The 16093-nt window shown below is 38.7% G+C and overlaps 1 protein-coding gene across 3 annotated transcripts in view; it reads left to right on the plus strand.

Annotated features, from left to right (window-relative positions):
- The first annotated feature begins 9984 nt into the window (after nt 1–9984).
- LOC135705081 (clavesin-2-like) overlaps nt 9985–16093 on the plus strand; it is a 29221-nt gene continuing 23112 nt past the window's right edge. The window contains exon 1 of one of the 3 annotated variants that reach the window (XM_065226653.1): nt 9985–10073. The gene's annotated coding sequence lies outside the window, so the exon portion shown is untranslated. Of the gene's footprint in view, nt 10074–10774; nt 10785–10815; nt 10867–16093 lie in introns of those variants that run through there. The other 2 variants (XM_065226656.1, XM_065226655.1) reach the window with 2 other exon arrangements.

Consider the following 16093-nt stretch of genomic DNA (forward strand, 5'->3'; position numbering starts at 1 on the left):
CAATTTCATTTTGTTTTCCACCTTCGGGTGAAATTCCGATTGGGGTGCGTAGAATGGACGACGCACGAATATTACACCGAAAAGTCTAAAATGTGTGAATCACGCTGAATTATTCATTATTGTGGTAAATGCAGAGGCGTGCGATGAACGTCAGTTTTCCTACCGAATATGGCCCGGAATGTTAATTATGGCAGGGCGCAATATGTTTTTGTAATAAAACAGCAAAAACGGTTATCTTCCTTTTGATTTCACCTAATTAATTTCGGTATCCATGGCCGATACGTATCTCGACTACAATGTGCAGTTTTCAGCAGTGTCATATTTTTTTCTAGAATATTTAGGATTTTTGCACAACATATAAAAAATCAGCGATGGGATTTTTTTTTTCGTTTATGAGTTATATTTTTTTGAAGTTTTCAAGTTTTGGGTTTTCGCTCAATACTCCTATGAGACCAAACTTGGTTTCTTGGTATCTCCTAAATTGATTTTGCTACGTTAAAATGTATGTGAAATAGTCTGCTGAACACTTTGGCGCCATAATATTTGTTAAACAAAATAGGGAGACTTTGAAATATTTGCATTTAAAAATTTTAAATTAAAAACTATCACTGTTGACAACACTGTAAAAAACAAACGGTCCCAAAATTTGAGTGAACGTTCAAAATGCTTTACAAATGGTACCCAATGTTTTTTTAGATTAAAAAAAATGTCAGCAATATGTAAAAACTAAACTTTATGTTTATTGAAAATCGGTAGAAAGCTTTGGATTTTTTGCTGGGACCTAAAATAAGTAGACCCACCAATTTATGTTCAAATCGGGGAGGGTCGATGAAATTGTTCGGTCACTTGAGACGGAACTAATATGATAAAACAATGGAAATGTTCATCCAACATAAAGTCAACTCTCCACCAGTCGATGCCCAATTACTCGATATCGAATAATAGAACCATAGTAAAAATGAATTTCATGGCTACTTCTGATGTTTAATGATTTTCTATGGGATTTGTTCTATAACTCGATGGTCCGTTCAATATCGAGTTTTAGATAGTTCTTTTAATTATTATGTTACCAAGTGGATGTAATATTTAATTAAAAATGAAGACTAACTTCATGATAGCCTGGTCCCAAAATGGATGGAGTGGTTGAGCGAAACTGCTAAACTGGATGAAATACGTGTTGCGAGGTGCTACTTCCTGGAAGTATCGTCCTTTGCCGATGCTGAGCTACATGCTTTCTGCGACGCAAGCGATAAGGCTTTCCATGTGTGATTTACATGGTTCATCGTCGAAACGGTAAGTCACACGTTGCATTGGTGTATGCCAAGGCAAGAGTTGCTCCACTCAAATCATCGACGGTACCACGACTTGAACTTCAAGGGTGTGTTCTTGCAAGTCAAATGATGAAGGTAGTTCAAGACGAATTAAAAATAGAATTGAATATGCAGTACTTCTGGACCGATTCTAAAATCTGCTTGAGTTGGTTGAAGATGAGTCAGAAGCTCACGGCTTATGTTGGTTCTCGTGTCATGAAAATTAAGAAGAACGGTTATGGAGTTGATCTGTGGCATTGGGTTCCATCGCAGCTGAACGTAGCTGATTTGGCTACGAAGTCCTCCAAGTTTGGTTGTATGCAGGAATGGTTGAAAGGTGCTGACTTTCTGTGTCGGGATAGTGCCCATTTGCTAGAGATGTCCTCTTCTGAGTTGGTAAATTTCCATACCGAAGTGATTGCTGATGTTTTCGTGGATCCGATGTGCTGTACCGTGGTTGAAGTTGGTTGACCTTCCCGATATTGAGAGGTTCTCTGATTTCAATCGCATGATTCGATCTACTGCGTACTACCTGAAAATGTGAAAGATTTTAGCACTGCCAAAATGTGAAAAGCATAGGGTGCCTGGTACAGGAAGGTACAGTCGGAAGTTTTCTGTGAAGAGTTGCGCAGTCTGAAGCAAACCGGATTCGTGAAAAGCAATAGTCGTTTGAAAACATATTCGACGTTTCTGGATAACAGAATCATCCGTATGCGAGGTCGTGTGCAGGATGATGGAAAGTCGCTTGAAGTGAACAATCCTGTGATTCTTCCTGACAACCACCAGTTTTCAACTCTACTGATTCGCATGTACCATATCGCCAACGCACATCAAGGAATGGAGACCGTTGTTGACAACATCAAGGAATGGCACCGTATCCTGAAGATTCGCTCACAGGTGAAGAAGTACACGATGTCCTGTGTCAAGTGTTGTGAGCATAGAGCAAAACCGACCGTTCCGCAGAAACCTATAATCGGAAAGAACAACCCCGTTCGTGTTCCCGTTTACTTATACGGGTATTGATTATTTTGTCTGTAAAAGTTGGTCGTCGTGTTGAAAAGAGTTGGGTACTATTATTCACGTGTATGACATCTTATTTTTTTTTTCATTTGTTTATTTATTTATGTCCATCCGGGGCTTACCACAGTGCATCATGACCGACACTGCTTTGTGAGAGGCAATGAACACAGTAAACAACAGACCTTTGACACAAGTTCCGAATGACCCCCTGGACCCTGAACCGATAACACCAAACATGTTGCTGCTTGGTTGAAACAATTCAATCCAGTTCGACCATAACTTTGATGAACGAGATCTTAACTGTCGTGCTGCCTACAAGCATTCTCAAATCTACGAGGATCATTTCTGGCGCAGGTGGATAGCTTAGTTCCGCCCTGAGTTGATCTGAAGCCGCAAGTGGACGGACTACAGGAATTACCACGATTATCACGTCGTTGATCTAGTGATGATAGTGGACGAATCGCTACACCGAGGAAGCTGGCCGAAAAGAGTTGAAGAGAAGATCTACCAAGGGCCGGATGGAAAGGTGAGAACAGTTGCGGTGCGGACATCAAAGTCAACCTACAAAAGACCTGTAAGCAAGGTTGTCCTGCTCCAGGCCATCAGCTAGGTTCCTGGCCCGGAGAATGTTGCTAACACTGCCAGTCCGAACCTTTCTACTCTATTATCGCAGTCGTCGTGCCGTCAACCGTCAGGCCACCCCTGAGCGTAACCATAGCAACGAAATAAAAATCGTAGCAAGCGGGTGTGAAAAAGAAAACGAGAGTGAAAAAAAAAAGTTAGTTGATTTGTCTCCAAATTTGTAAGAAGTTATACTCAATAAATAAAATAGTTAATCTCGTTGAAATTATTGTGCCAAAAAGTGGTCAGTTCGTCTCGTCTTTTGCTGAGGGAACTCCTGGCGAATAAACTGAAATTCCTTCCCCAACAAATAGCCTGGACACGAACTTCTGCAGATAGGTGAGCAAACACCCGGCCGTCAACGACCAGGACGATTGCTACATAAACTTTAGACTAAAAGTGCATAATTGGAGGTGAACATTTTGCATAAGAATTTTTCCCTTTGGTACCCCCTTTTGTAAAATTGAAGGTGGAAATTTTTCATTGGTTCCCCCGTTGTATAGAGGTGAAAATCTTCATATTGATTTATTCCATTATTGGAGGAGAACATTTGTCATATGATTTTTTTTTCAATTTGCATTTGCAGTCCCCCCATAATTGAAGGTCAAATTATATCATATTAATTTATCCCTTTGGACTCTCGTTGCATAATTGGAGAAGAATATTTTTCATATGAAATTTTCCCTTTGGTTCCCCTTTGCATAATCGGATGTGAAGAGATGAAATTATTTCATTTGAATTTTTCCTTTTAGTCATCCCCTTTGTATAATTGGAGGTGAAACATTTTCATTTACCTTTTTCGTCGATTATCCCTTTTAATTCTACTACTTTTGTATCTCTTTCACTTTCACTAATTCACTTTGAACTATAACAGATACGTATTTCGTTTTCTACTTGCAAACTTCTTCAGTGTCCAGTATAGTCTAGTTAGTGTCTAGACACTGAAGAAGTTTGAAAGTAGTACGTATATGTTGTAATTCAAAGTCATAGTGAAAGTTAATTAGTGAAAGTGAATGTGATACAAAAGTAGTTGAATTAAAAGGAAAAATCGACGAAAAAGGTATACATTTTTTATACCAAAACGCTCATCAATCCATTTACATTTTCATTTTATTTTGACGTAGGACTACGTCTGTGATTTCTATATGGGGGTACACTTTGTGAAAACCGAAAATGGAACATGTAACAAATTATGAAAGATTTTGAACGTTAATAACTCAACTGCCCCTGACCCAATTTCAAAAATTTTATCACCAATCGATCATAAATATGGCTACGCATCGATAACAATGCTTTCGAATGTTGATTTTCAACAAGAAACTATTGAAATACTGGTAAATGTCCAGCATTGTCCAAAAGCGTCGAATTAACTAACAAATCCACCAATCACCTACATGCATTTGCTGCTTCCCCAGCACAGTCGTCAGAGAGTTGTAAGTAGACGAAACAAGTCGAAGTGGCATTCGTCTTCGATCTTCGGGCGCGTGCGAATAGGGAGGATGGAATTGCGTAATATTTTGCGCCAGCTCTGCCGGTACTATATTTTCTCACTTCTCTTTGGTTACTGTGTATAGCCAATAGGAAGCGAGAAAATATGGTACCAGCAGAGCTGGTTGTCTATATAACAGGTATCTAGCTGCGCCTTTGCATTAGTTGCGATTCACCCATTCAACGGTAAACAACCAGGAGGCATGACTGGTCGTGGCAAGGGTGGCAAAGGATTTGGTAAAGGAGTCGCCAAGTGTCATCGTGTGATAACATCTAGGGCCTGCCATTCGTCGTCTGGCTCGATGTGGTGGTGTGAAGCTCATCTCCGGTCTGATGTACGAGGAAACCCGAGATGTGCCAAGAAAATGTGATCCGTGATGCCGTCTCTGAATACGCAGCTGCCTACACGTCATCATCATCTTCCAAAGCCTGTACTACCATCGGCCCATTTCAGGGCCACCAACATTTTCCAAAAGAGTTAATTTTCTGAACATGTCCCAACTAAAATTCATATCAAAAGGTTCTTTTCAGGGCAATCATAGTCATACATAAACAAATATAAATAGAGAGAACCCCGCTAAAATTCCTACTCCTACACAAAACACAACCTCTTGTTGCAGTAAACAAAAATATTTATTATATCATACCACGTAGTCCTACGTCATCATTGCGTACAACCCCATTGGGTTGTCCCTTGTAGTTTTTTTCCCTGTGGTCCCATTGCATAATTGGAGGCAAAAATTATCATATGAACTTTTCCATGTCCTCCTCCCTTTGCATAATTGAACATCTCGCAACCTGTGACCCACCAGGAGCTGAGTTCGGACCATTATCCGAACCTATTCCATGCTTCCCGACCCAACTACCATCGCGTCAGCTAGGATCAATTCCAACACTGTGTTGACTCCACTGTCGACTACGGAGTCCTTCCGGAGACGCCCGAAGACGTTGACCGGTGTTTGCGTTCCATCGAGGAGGCGATATCCCAGGCCAGAGAACAACACGTGCCAGTATCCAGACAGGTGAGCAATACTCTGAACTTTGATAGAATTACCAAAAATCTCATTAGACTCCGTAGCTCCATTCAAAGGCAACACCAGCGTTCTGGCTTGCCTGTCTTGAAGACCCACTGTAATCGCCTAACAAAAACCATCCAAGCCAGGATGGTGGACCTCAGAAATCAGAACTTTGCCAACAAGATCCACTCTCTCCCAGATTATGCAAAACCCTTTTGGAAAATAACCAAAATCCTTTAAAATAAGCCAAGACCCATTCCACCACTGACCCCACAGTCCCGGCGACCCAGTGGTTCATCTGATAACTCCTGAAGAGAAGGCTGCCACGATAGGTTAACACTTCGTCAGCTCCCATAATCTCGGACAAAACATCGTCAGCCCTCACGAAGCTGAGGTTGCTGGAAAAGCTACCAACCTCCATCAGATTCCTAATATTTTTCCCGAGGAATCCGAGATTACGGCTGACGAGGTGTTGGCCTATATCAAATCATGTAAAAACATGAAGGCCCCAGGTTTCGACAACATCCTGAATCTGGAACTCAAACACTTGAGTTCCACATTCTACAACCATCTGGCACTGATTTTGAAGCTGTGCCTCCGACTTGGCTACTTCCCCTCGTGTTGGAAGTCAGCTAAAGTCATACCCATCCGGAAACCTGGGAAGGATCCGTCCTCTCCTTCAAGTTATCGACCAATCACCCTTCTCTCAGGGTTATCAAAACTGTTCGAAAGGTCTATCGTCTACCACCCACCGGCTCCTAACATCTGCCGAAGAAAACAACTTGTTACTCGAGGAACAGTTTGGTTTTTGGAAAGGTCGTTCAACCGTCTACCAGCTGACTCGAGTAACAAACATTCTCAGGCGGAACAAATCTGTTTCGAAAACATCTGCCATGGCGTTGTTGGACGTTGAAAAAGCGTTCGACAATGTCTGGCATGATGACCTGGTGTTCAAATTGCAGCAGTACGGTCTTCCAATCTTCCTAAAGAAGATAATAAATAACTATCTATCTGAATGGCATCACATCGGATGCTTTCAACATCGGTGCTGGGGTTCCACAAGGATGCATCCTTGGCCCCATTCTATTCAACCTGTTCACCTCCGATATGCTGGCTCTCTTTGATGGTGGATCATTGTTCCTGTTCGCAGATGACACATCCATCGTCTACAAGGGTAGGGTCATCGGAGCTCTGACTGCCAAACTTCAGAGAGGCCTGGACGTCCTGTATGAATATTTCAACAGCTGGAAGATCCATATCAACGCGGCAAAGACCCAGGTCATCATCTTTCCACACTCTAAATCTCCCAGACTTGTTCCGTCGGAGAATTATAAGATCTGCCTGAACAGCAAAGTGTGCAACGGTCGAAAGAGGTAGTCTACCTAGGCTTAACACTAGACAGCAAACTGATTTTCAGGGAGCACGTTGATAAAACGAAAACCAAGTGTAAAATCCTAATAAGATCCCTGTAAACACTCATCAACAGGAGGTCTACCCTATCCCTGAAAAATAAGCTTGCTGTCTACAAAAAAAATCATCCTTCCCGTAATCGAGTACGGTATGCCAATCTGGGATAGTTGCTCCAAATGCCATCACCTCAAACTCCAAAGGATTCAGAACAAGATCGTTAGGATGGTCCTAAACAGTCCCCCACAGACTAGAAATTCTGAGATCCACCGCCTGACTGGAATTTATACAACGGAAGAACGGAGAGTTTTTATTCTGGAAAGGTTCAGAGACACCTGTCTGAGTTCAACTCATCAGATCATACGTGATCTAGCAAATAGAATCACCATGACCTGATGGATGGTAAATAGAATTGCCATGAGCTGATGGATGGTAGATATGAATTACCATGAACTGATGGATGGTAGATATGAATTGCCATGACCTGATGGATGGTAAATAGAATTACCATGACCTGATGGATGGTAGATAGAATTACCATGACCTGATGGATGATAGATATGAATTGCCATGACCTGATGGATGGTAGATAAGAAGTGCCATGACCTGATGAATGGTAGATAGAATTACCATGATCTGATGGATGGTAGATGCATACCCATTACCTAATAGATGGTGATAGAATAACCATGACCTGATGAATGGTAGATAGAATTACCTTGACCTGATGGATGATGATGGATAGAATTACCATGACCTGATGGATGGTAGATAGAATTGCCATGATCTGATGGATGGTAGATATGAATTGCCATGACTTGATGGATGGTAGATAGAATTACCATGACCTGATGGATGATAGATATTAATTTTCATGACCTGATGGATGGTAGATATGAATTGTGAGAACCTGATGGATGGTGGATAGAATCACCATGACCTGATGGATGGTAAATAGAATTGCCATGAGCTGATGAATGGTAGATATGAATTACCATGAACTGATGGATGGTAGATATGAATTGCCATGACCTGATGGATGGTAAATAGAATTACCATGACCTGATGGATGGTAGATAGAATTACCATGACCTGATGGATGATAGATATGAATTGCCATGACCTGATGGATGGTAGATAAGAAGTGCCATGACCTGATGAATGGTAGATAGAATTACCATGACCTGATGGATGATAGATATGAATTGCCATGACCTGATGGATGGTAGATAAGAAGTGCCATGACCTGATGAATGGTAGATAGAATTACCTTGACCTGATGGATGATGATGGATAGAATTACCATGACCTGATGGATGGTAGATAGAATTGCCATGATCTGATGAATGGTAGATAGAACTACCATGATCAGATGGATGGTAGATAGAATTACCATGACCTGATGGATGGTAGATATTAATTTTCATGACCTGATGGATGGTATATATGAATTGTGAGAACCTGATGGATGGTGGATAGAATTACCATGACCTGATGGATGGCAGATATGAATTGCCATGATCTGATGGATGGTAGATAGGAATTGTGATAATCTGATGGATGGTAGATAAAATTACTATGACCTGATGGATGATGGTGGATAGAATTACCATGACCTGATGGATGATAGATAGAATTGCCATGACCTGATGAATGGTAGATAGAACTACCATGATCAGATGGATGGTAGATAGAATTACCATGACCTGATGGATGGTGGATTAAACTACTGCACATTGTAGTCGAAATACGTATCTGTCATAGATATCAAAATTAATTAAGTGGAATTAATTGGCAGATAACCTTTTCTGCTGCTTTATAACATTAATTAAATAACCAAAACGACCAAAAAGACTATAATAGAAACCTTTGTACCCGAGCAGACCCAACAGAGATTTTTGGTTCATTAGTACTTCATTTCAAGATAGATCAAACAACGTTAGTTTTGGCTGTCAGAAACTACCATTTTCAGAGAAATCTTAAATGCAAAATTGCTATACAAATCAAATGAATCAATTTACAATATTACTGTCTCCAGAAAAGTGCATCTTAATGCTATTGAAAAATTTGTAGGACATGCCAAATCATTGAGATAAGATTTATGATTCAAAAAAGTAAAAGGTAGTCCTGACGAAAATCTATTTACATCTCACTAAACTTATGATGTAGCAGCTTAGTGGTCGCAGGAACCTTTCATCAATTCAAAGCTCTACAACTTTACCAAAGACATAAACCTATTATCTTGTGATTACAAAAAGTTAGTTTTTCTAGGCGTAATACCACCTTAAAACAATTGTATATGCCGATTTCAAAAGATGCAAAATAACAATTCAAAAAATTCCTTGCAAGGCACCTAAACGCTAAAACATCGGGAAAGGTGGGTTCTTACCGTCTTTTTCCCCACTGTGCTCCGTGAAAATTTCCTTGCAAATTATTTTTCGTATATTAAAGTTCATGATGTCCGGGAAAATCAGTTTTATGAACTAAAATTTTCCGGGAAAATTAACCATGACGAATTTCAATTTTTTTTTTTTTTTTTTTTTTCGTCCATAAAATCATTAACTATGAGACCCTTCGGCCCAAACCTGTCCGATAATAATACAAATCCCTTATTGTCACCTGTTTCTGGTGCCTATAAATTCTGAAAGGTAAATGTGACTAACATCAAAGAAACCACCTACGTCTGAAAATGCCAATCGAAATAGTTTCAGAATTTTGGAATACTCCTTCCCGAACAAGATCCACTTTTTCCCAATCAACCTTTCCCCAGTCGCCGTTTTCCATTTCAACCATTCTCGGATCAATTGTTTTTATTTTTCCACCAAAATTTCCATCCCCAGAAGAATGCTAATTGTCTTCCAGTGGAGGCGAACCAGCCCAAGGCTGAAAGCCTCCCTAATAAAGTTAAATAATAATAATTGTCTTCCAAAATCTCCTAATTTCGCCTATGATCCCCGGAGCATAAACGTCACTCTCGCTGAGCTTAGGACGAGCTCTGCTCGACAGAAAATTCGCGATCAATATTTTCCCACCTCCCAGCCCGGAGCAGAGCGAAGCAACCATTCATAGTAGGGGGACAACCGAATCCAAACAATCACCAGTCGCAAGCGGTACCTCGCAGCGATCGGAAGCTCGTTTCAGTTCAATCACACACAGTTTGATCGTCGAAGGACCTTACTGTTCCTAGCAAATATCAAACGGAGCGCAACAAGTGAGTGTTATAATCAATGTTTCAAAGGGGGTCACGACCCTCATCAACGGTTTTCGGTTACGGTGATTCATTGGTACTGGACGGTCAGTTTGGTCATGTCGTCGCTCCGAAATGTCTCTATCGATAGTCATGTGCCGAAAAGGGGATCAATATTGGAACAAGTGAAGCAACACTCATACCACACCAAGACCGCCGTCGCCGTCGTCGTTTTAAGCGACAACGAAGACGGTGGTGGCTGTTAGATAACCAAGGTTCCAGGTAAAAGTGATTAACTTCACTTTTATTGCACAGCGAGTGTGTGCACACAAAACTCTCCGACCGAAGAGTGGTGTGTTGTGTGAGTGTGTGATCAGTGATCCAGTTCGATGATGAAGTTTTGTGTTCACAGCGCGAGTGACCCCAATCGGTGTTCTGTCAACGGTTCATTGACTTTGTTGAACGTGAAGAAAATGAGAGTGGCAATTGATTGGGAAACCTCAATACGGAGTCTGTGTCGATGAGATAGAGGCCCCTCCGCGCCACGGCCCCATGGTGACCACTTGCAATGTGCTCGTTTAGTGCTTCCTTCGAACTTTATGACGCGAACATGGAGTGGTTGGAGCATGCGTGGTGACGACGGACGGCGACGTCCCTCATAGTCTAGCATAGCTAATACTACGAACAACTGCCTGTAGTAGGTCTGGGTTGATCTGGGTGGAAAACAGTGCTTTCGTGAGTGTTGGCTGCTGCTGCCTGATGCTGTTGGTGGTGCTGCCGCTCGATGTTTGCAAATAGATTGCATAATTTCATAAGAGTAAGCCGTACACGCGTCCGTACAATACAGCAAGTCGAACTGTTTGTGTGCTGTAACCTTCGATTCGAAACTAAATGACTGAATCGGTAGAGCGTTGAGAAAAGTGTACACTATTTATGTCCAAAGGAAATGATGTTGATCCAGTCTTGCAGTGTTCATGGCAATTGCCGGAGGATGTGTGACATTTGGTTGGTGAAGGGTGAATGCCGTTTTTATTGTCGTTGGATTTCGAAAAAAAAAATAACAAGTGAAGAATTAATTACATCGGTCATGACTGCCACATTTTTATGTGAACTTAATTGACCGGCAATATCAAATTCAATTTACAATTTTCTCTGGCTAATCTTTTTGAACAGGCTAGGATCGGCACACGAAATCAGTGCAATTACCGAAGGAACATTTTATTCACCAATCGATTTAAACACTGGATTCAGCAGGAAACCAAATATAGAAGAATAAGTGATAAGATTCAGATAAAATTTGATTGTAAAACAATACTTTAGATGACCATTAGGGTGGTTCAAAATATTGATTTTCCTCCAGGTCCTGATCATTCTTCCGAAATTTGAGCTCATTTGGTTGCGGGCTATGGGAATTACTATGGAAAAAGAGAACTTTTTGTTCACCTCGTTCTAACCTTTCACCATAATGATTGATGGATAAACTTGCTATACCTAGGGGAGATGGGGGTAAGCCACACACCTGAAGGATATTTATTGATTTTTGACTATACCATTACACATCTTTAATAAAGAGTGGATCAAACCCTGATTATTAAATAGTTAAACCTTCAAACAATCAGGTGCCCGTATTACCTCCACTGTCCGTCTTACCCTAAATATATCTACACATAGGAAAGTTTGTCAGCTACTACTTTGTTGAAGACCGCTTTACAGTTGAACGTCAGGATAATCAGTTATTAATTATTAATTTAGATAGATGATATTCTCCATTTGGCAACATTGGCCTACTTGATGCAAAGGATAGAGCAAACAAATTCAGGCTACCATGTCATGCTGCAAGATGCAGTGTTGCCCTGAAAGCAGTCGATTGCAGGGGGCTATTGCTGAGGCTCATTTTGAAACTTTCATGTTTCGGACAGTGTATTTTCATGTTGTTTTTTAAACGCATCGTTGCAGTATATTTATGACTATTTCAAGGTTTTATAACTCGGCCCGATTTCTACATCTCGGTTTGAACCTTTTTTTTTTCAACTCTGTTCGAGACAAAGCGGCCATTTGTGGATTCGATTCTATCAATCTTGTCCTTAAAGATATATTAGTAGAAGTAGTGCCGAACTAATGTCAAACTGTTCAAACGTATATTTTATGATTTTATAATTTTTAAACATTTTCATTGACTATATTTTCCCGTTAACTATACCTGATCGAGTTTGTATTAGAAATTTCACGAAATGTTGTTGAAAATTGAACTATAAGAAATTTTTTTTGTAGGTGCAGATCTGGTACCGAGTCACTTTTTAGTGACTTGGTCACGTTTTTCAAGCCAGTCACTAAAAAATCTCTTTTTTAAGGCCAAGTCACTCAAGTCACTTTTTCTTGTAATCAGTCACTATTTTCAACTTTTTTAGGGTGAATTTATTTTAAGATTGATCATTCTTTGCTTTGTGACGTCTTTCTTTTTCTACAGGGTGTGTACTCATCTTTCTTAATAAAATTACCTGAGTTTTCTATAACGGATAAATTCTAGTCTTTTGATAAGAAAGCTATTTTAAATTTGCTATTTTTTAAAAACATGTCTTTTTTTTGTAGATCAAAACAATAGCAATGTACCCAAACGTTTTTAAGACGTGGCAATCAGTTTTAAAGAAACAGCTTTACAATCAAATCCATTGAATGTTGAATTTAACACTTACTTAATTTCTCACTTTATAAAGTTAAAAAAAAAGTCCAAGATCTAAAAATATTCAATGTCTTGAAATTTCGTATTCCATGTACAAGTTGTAGATATTGAAAATTTTCAAAGTGTCAGAATTAATGAAAAAACAAAGATTTATTAGTAAGTAACATTATGAAAGATTACAAATCTTCATTGCAGTCCATTAACTTCACAACAATTGTAGGAACTTTGGAGAAGTTCTGAGGAATGAAAGGAAATGCTGAGAATTTCAGTAAAGTTCCATAAACAAACTGCGGGAGCATAAAGGAAGTTAACACGCTAAAAATATGTAGAACTTACTGGTAGCTTTAAGACCCTCAAAGCGGTTCTTTAGCGTCCAAAAATTTTCAGGAACTTTTATGAAGTTCGTAAAATTTCAGAGAACTTCACAAATGTCAAGCGAACTTGAGAAATATAGAAAACTTGAAGGTTATTGTACAAATTTTTAAAAAGTTCTAAGCACCTCAGAAAAGCTAGATCTAGAGATCTTTGCGGAGTTTCAGATTTTAAGAGCAGTTCCCGTCTTTTGGAGCAGTATAAAGATCTATAATTGTAAATTTGTAAATTCAGGATAGTTCCATAATGTGCAAAAAAAAATCTAGAACCCTTAAGATGTTCCGTTTCAGGGATGTACAGAGGCCTTCAGAAAAATTATGAAAGCTTCAGAAAGATTACAGGAACTTCACAGAAGCCCAAAGATTTTCAGAGAAATTTAAAGGTGATTACGGGTAATCCATTTATTTTCGAGCAGAACTGAGATCCTCAATAGAATTTAGAGCTTTAGGGAAGCTTCGGGAACATCAAGACACATTAGAGAATCAAAGGGCAGTTCAAATAATTTCAAGGAATTGTAGAAACCTTAAAGAATTTTCGAGAAACTCATAGAATCCCGGAAACTTTAGCAACTTTGAGGAAATTCAATATTGGTTTAGGCAGTTTTAATACCACCAAAAAAGTCTAGACTATTGAAAAAAAAATTTAATTAGAGCCAATAATTTACGCGAAGTTTCATGAACTTCAGAAAGATCGTGAGAACTTCAGAGAAAATCATAGAACTATATTAATTATGTCGTTCTAATTCCATGGAAATTTCAGGGGGAGGTCAGTTCCATTAGTTTCAGAAAATTATTGAAAATTTAAGGCAGTTCCCAGATTTTCAGATAACTTCAGATACGTTAAAAATATAATTCTTCCCATGAGTTTAGAAGTTCAGTGGAGCTTAAACATTGATATGATGATTCAATTAAATTCAGCGCAGTACAACAAGCTTCATGAACTGCAAAAACCTTAGAGAAGTTTTGAGAATTTCATAAAAGAACAGAGAACCTCAGAGCAGTTTGGTTAACACTAGGGAATTCACATAAATTTTAAAGAAGTTTAGATAACTTCAGCGTAAACCTTTAGAAGAGCTCTATGATCGTTAGAAAAATTGAGGAAACTTTAGGAAGTCCTGTAAAATTCAGATTCTAGGGCTAGTTTCTCAAACAAAAAAAAAACTGCAAACCAGTTTCATTAACTTCAGGACAAATTTGAGAACTTTCAAGTAGTTCTGAAGACCTCAAAATAGTCCATTCTGATTTCCATTGAAATATACCTCAACATTTAGATGAAGCTTCGAATTCAATTTTCTTTTAGTTTTCCGCGGATATATCTTGAAATTCACCGCAATCAGAAACCCTTTGGAAAGATTCACCGAATATTCATTAAATTCATTTCATATTTCTGTTGGAATCTCACTCCTTTCCTTGGAATTCTACTCACATTGAAAGTCTCCTAAGAATTCATTGGCATTTCTCCTCACGAATTCTTTAGATTTCTTCTCATAATTTGTTTGGCAAACTCTCCTGAATTTATTTACGAATTCCTTTGAAGATGTTCTGGAGTTATTCTCAGATTTAATTTTAATCATCCTTTTAGTGTTTTCAAAAATATATCAAGGACTTATGCCCCAGATTCATTTTCTCGCACAAACTTTATGACATTATCCTCAGAAGACCCTTGGAATTTTCCTCTGAAGGAGTTGCTCCTCAGAAATTACTAAGAGTTTTCATTATAAGTTGCTTTCAATTCAATTCAGGGTTTCTTGAAATTCTACTCAAAACTATTAGGCTTCACAAGAAATCTTGAATTCCCCAGAACTACCTTGAAAGCAGATTGCATTTGATGTTTTTCTGGAAGATTTTTTTCCCAGAACTCGAAATGAGGTCCTAAGAAATTATAAACTGTGCATAGAATTTGACTCCAGATTTTTGAAAATTTCCTGAAGTATTATCGCTTTTAAGTCCAGAACTAGTCACAGTTGGTCACTTATTTCTTCAAAATGGTCACTAAAATCACTATTTTTTGACAGCAGTGATCGCTACCAGCCCTGTAGTTGCGAATTTGAATCCTTTTGACATGGCTGCTCATAAAACTTGCGACATGTTCCTTAAGCCCATGTTAACAATATTTTTTTTCAATAATTTTCTGAAAAGTATCCCAGAACTTCCTAGATAAATTTATAAATAAATAAATGAAAATCACTTTAATAATCTTTCAAACAAACCCCTGAAATTAACTCCATAACCCCGTGCAGTGCAGAACACTCTAGATTCTCTTAATATAAATCTTGGCATTTATTTTACAATTTTATAAAAATTTTCAAAATTCTTGAATTTGCTAAAATTTATTTTCATAGCTTTCTTTAGCGTCTCCTTGAATTATTCAACTCAATTTTTTTCAAAATACGTCCCCAAATATCACCAGAGTTCGTTCCCGAGGGGTTTTCTCTAGGGTGCCCTTGAGAGTTCTCTAGTGTGCCCACTTTTTAGTATTTCTTCATGGAACACTGTACAAAATTTAAGTTTAAATTTTCTAGAAATATTCATTAATATATCTTGGTAAATACCGTAAAATTGCCTTGCACTAATTCTTAGAGTTTTCCTGAAATTCTCGGTAGAAATGTTCAAGCCCTCTAGGCGGATAAATATACCCCTGAGGCTGATATTTTGGATTTCACATTAACATTTCAAACACTAATTGTTCTATATTACAAACCAACGCATGTTAAACCACACGCACAGCCAACTCACGTTTACACTCCTTAACATCAATTGGCGTTGATATTTTGCTAATCGGGAAAAAAATATAATCACTCAGCACGATTGTAGATCGCAGATATTGTTTGACTAGTAGCTCCAAAAATATCCTCTTATTTGAAACAATTTAAGCACGTCTCATCTAAAATCTAATCTAATCTAATCTAATCTAACACCAACACAGATAGATAAGATAGATATATATCCATCACTTTTCTTTTCTATTTGGTATATGTTGCATTTCAAAGGTG

The sequence above is a fragment of the Ochlerotatus camptorhynchus genome, unplaced genomic scaffold, assembly GCF_037179485.1.
Source record: "Ochlerotatus camptorhynchus isolate MF236.1 unplaced genomic scaffold, CSIRO-AGI_Acam_v1.1 ptg000257l, whole genome shotgun sequence".
NCBI lineage: Eukaryota > Metazoa > Arthropoda > Insecta > Diptera > Culicidae > Ochlerotatus > Ochlerotatus camptorhynchus.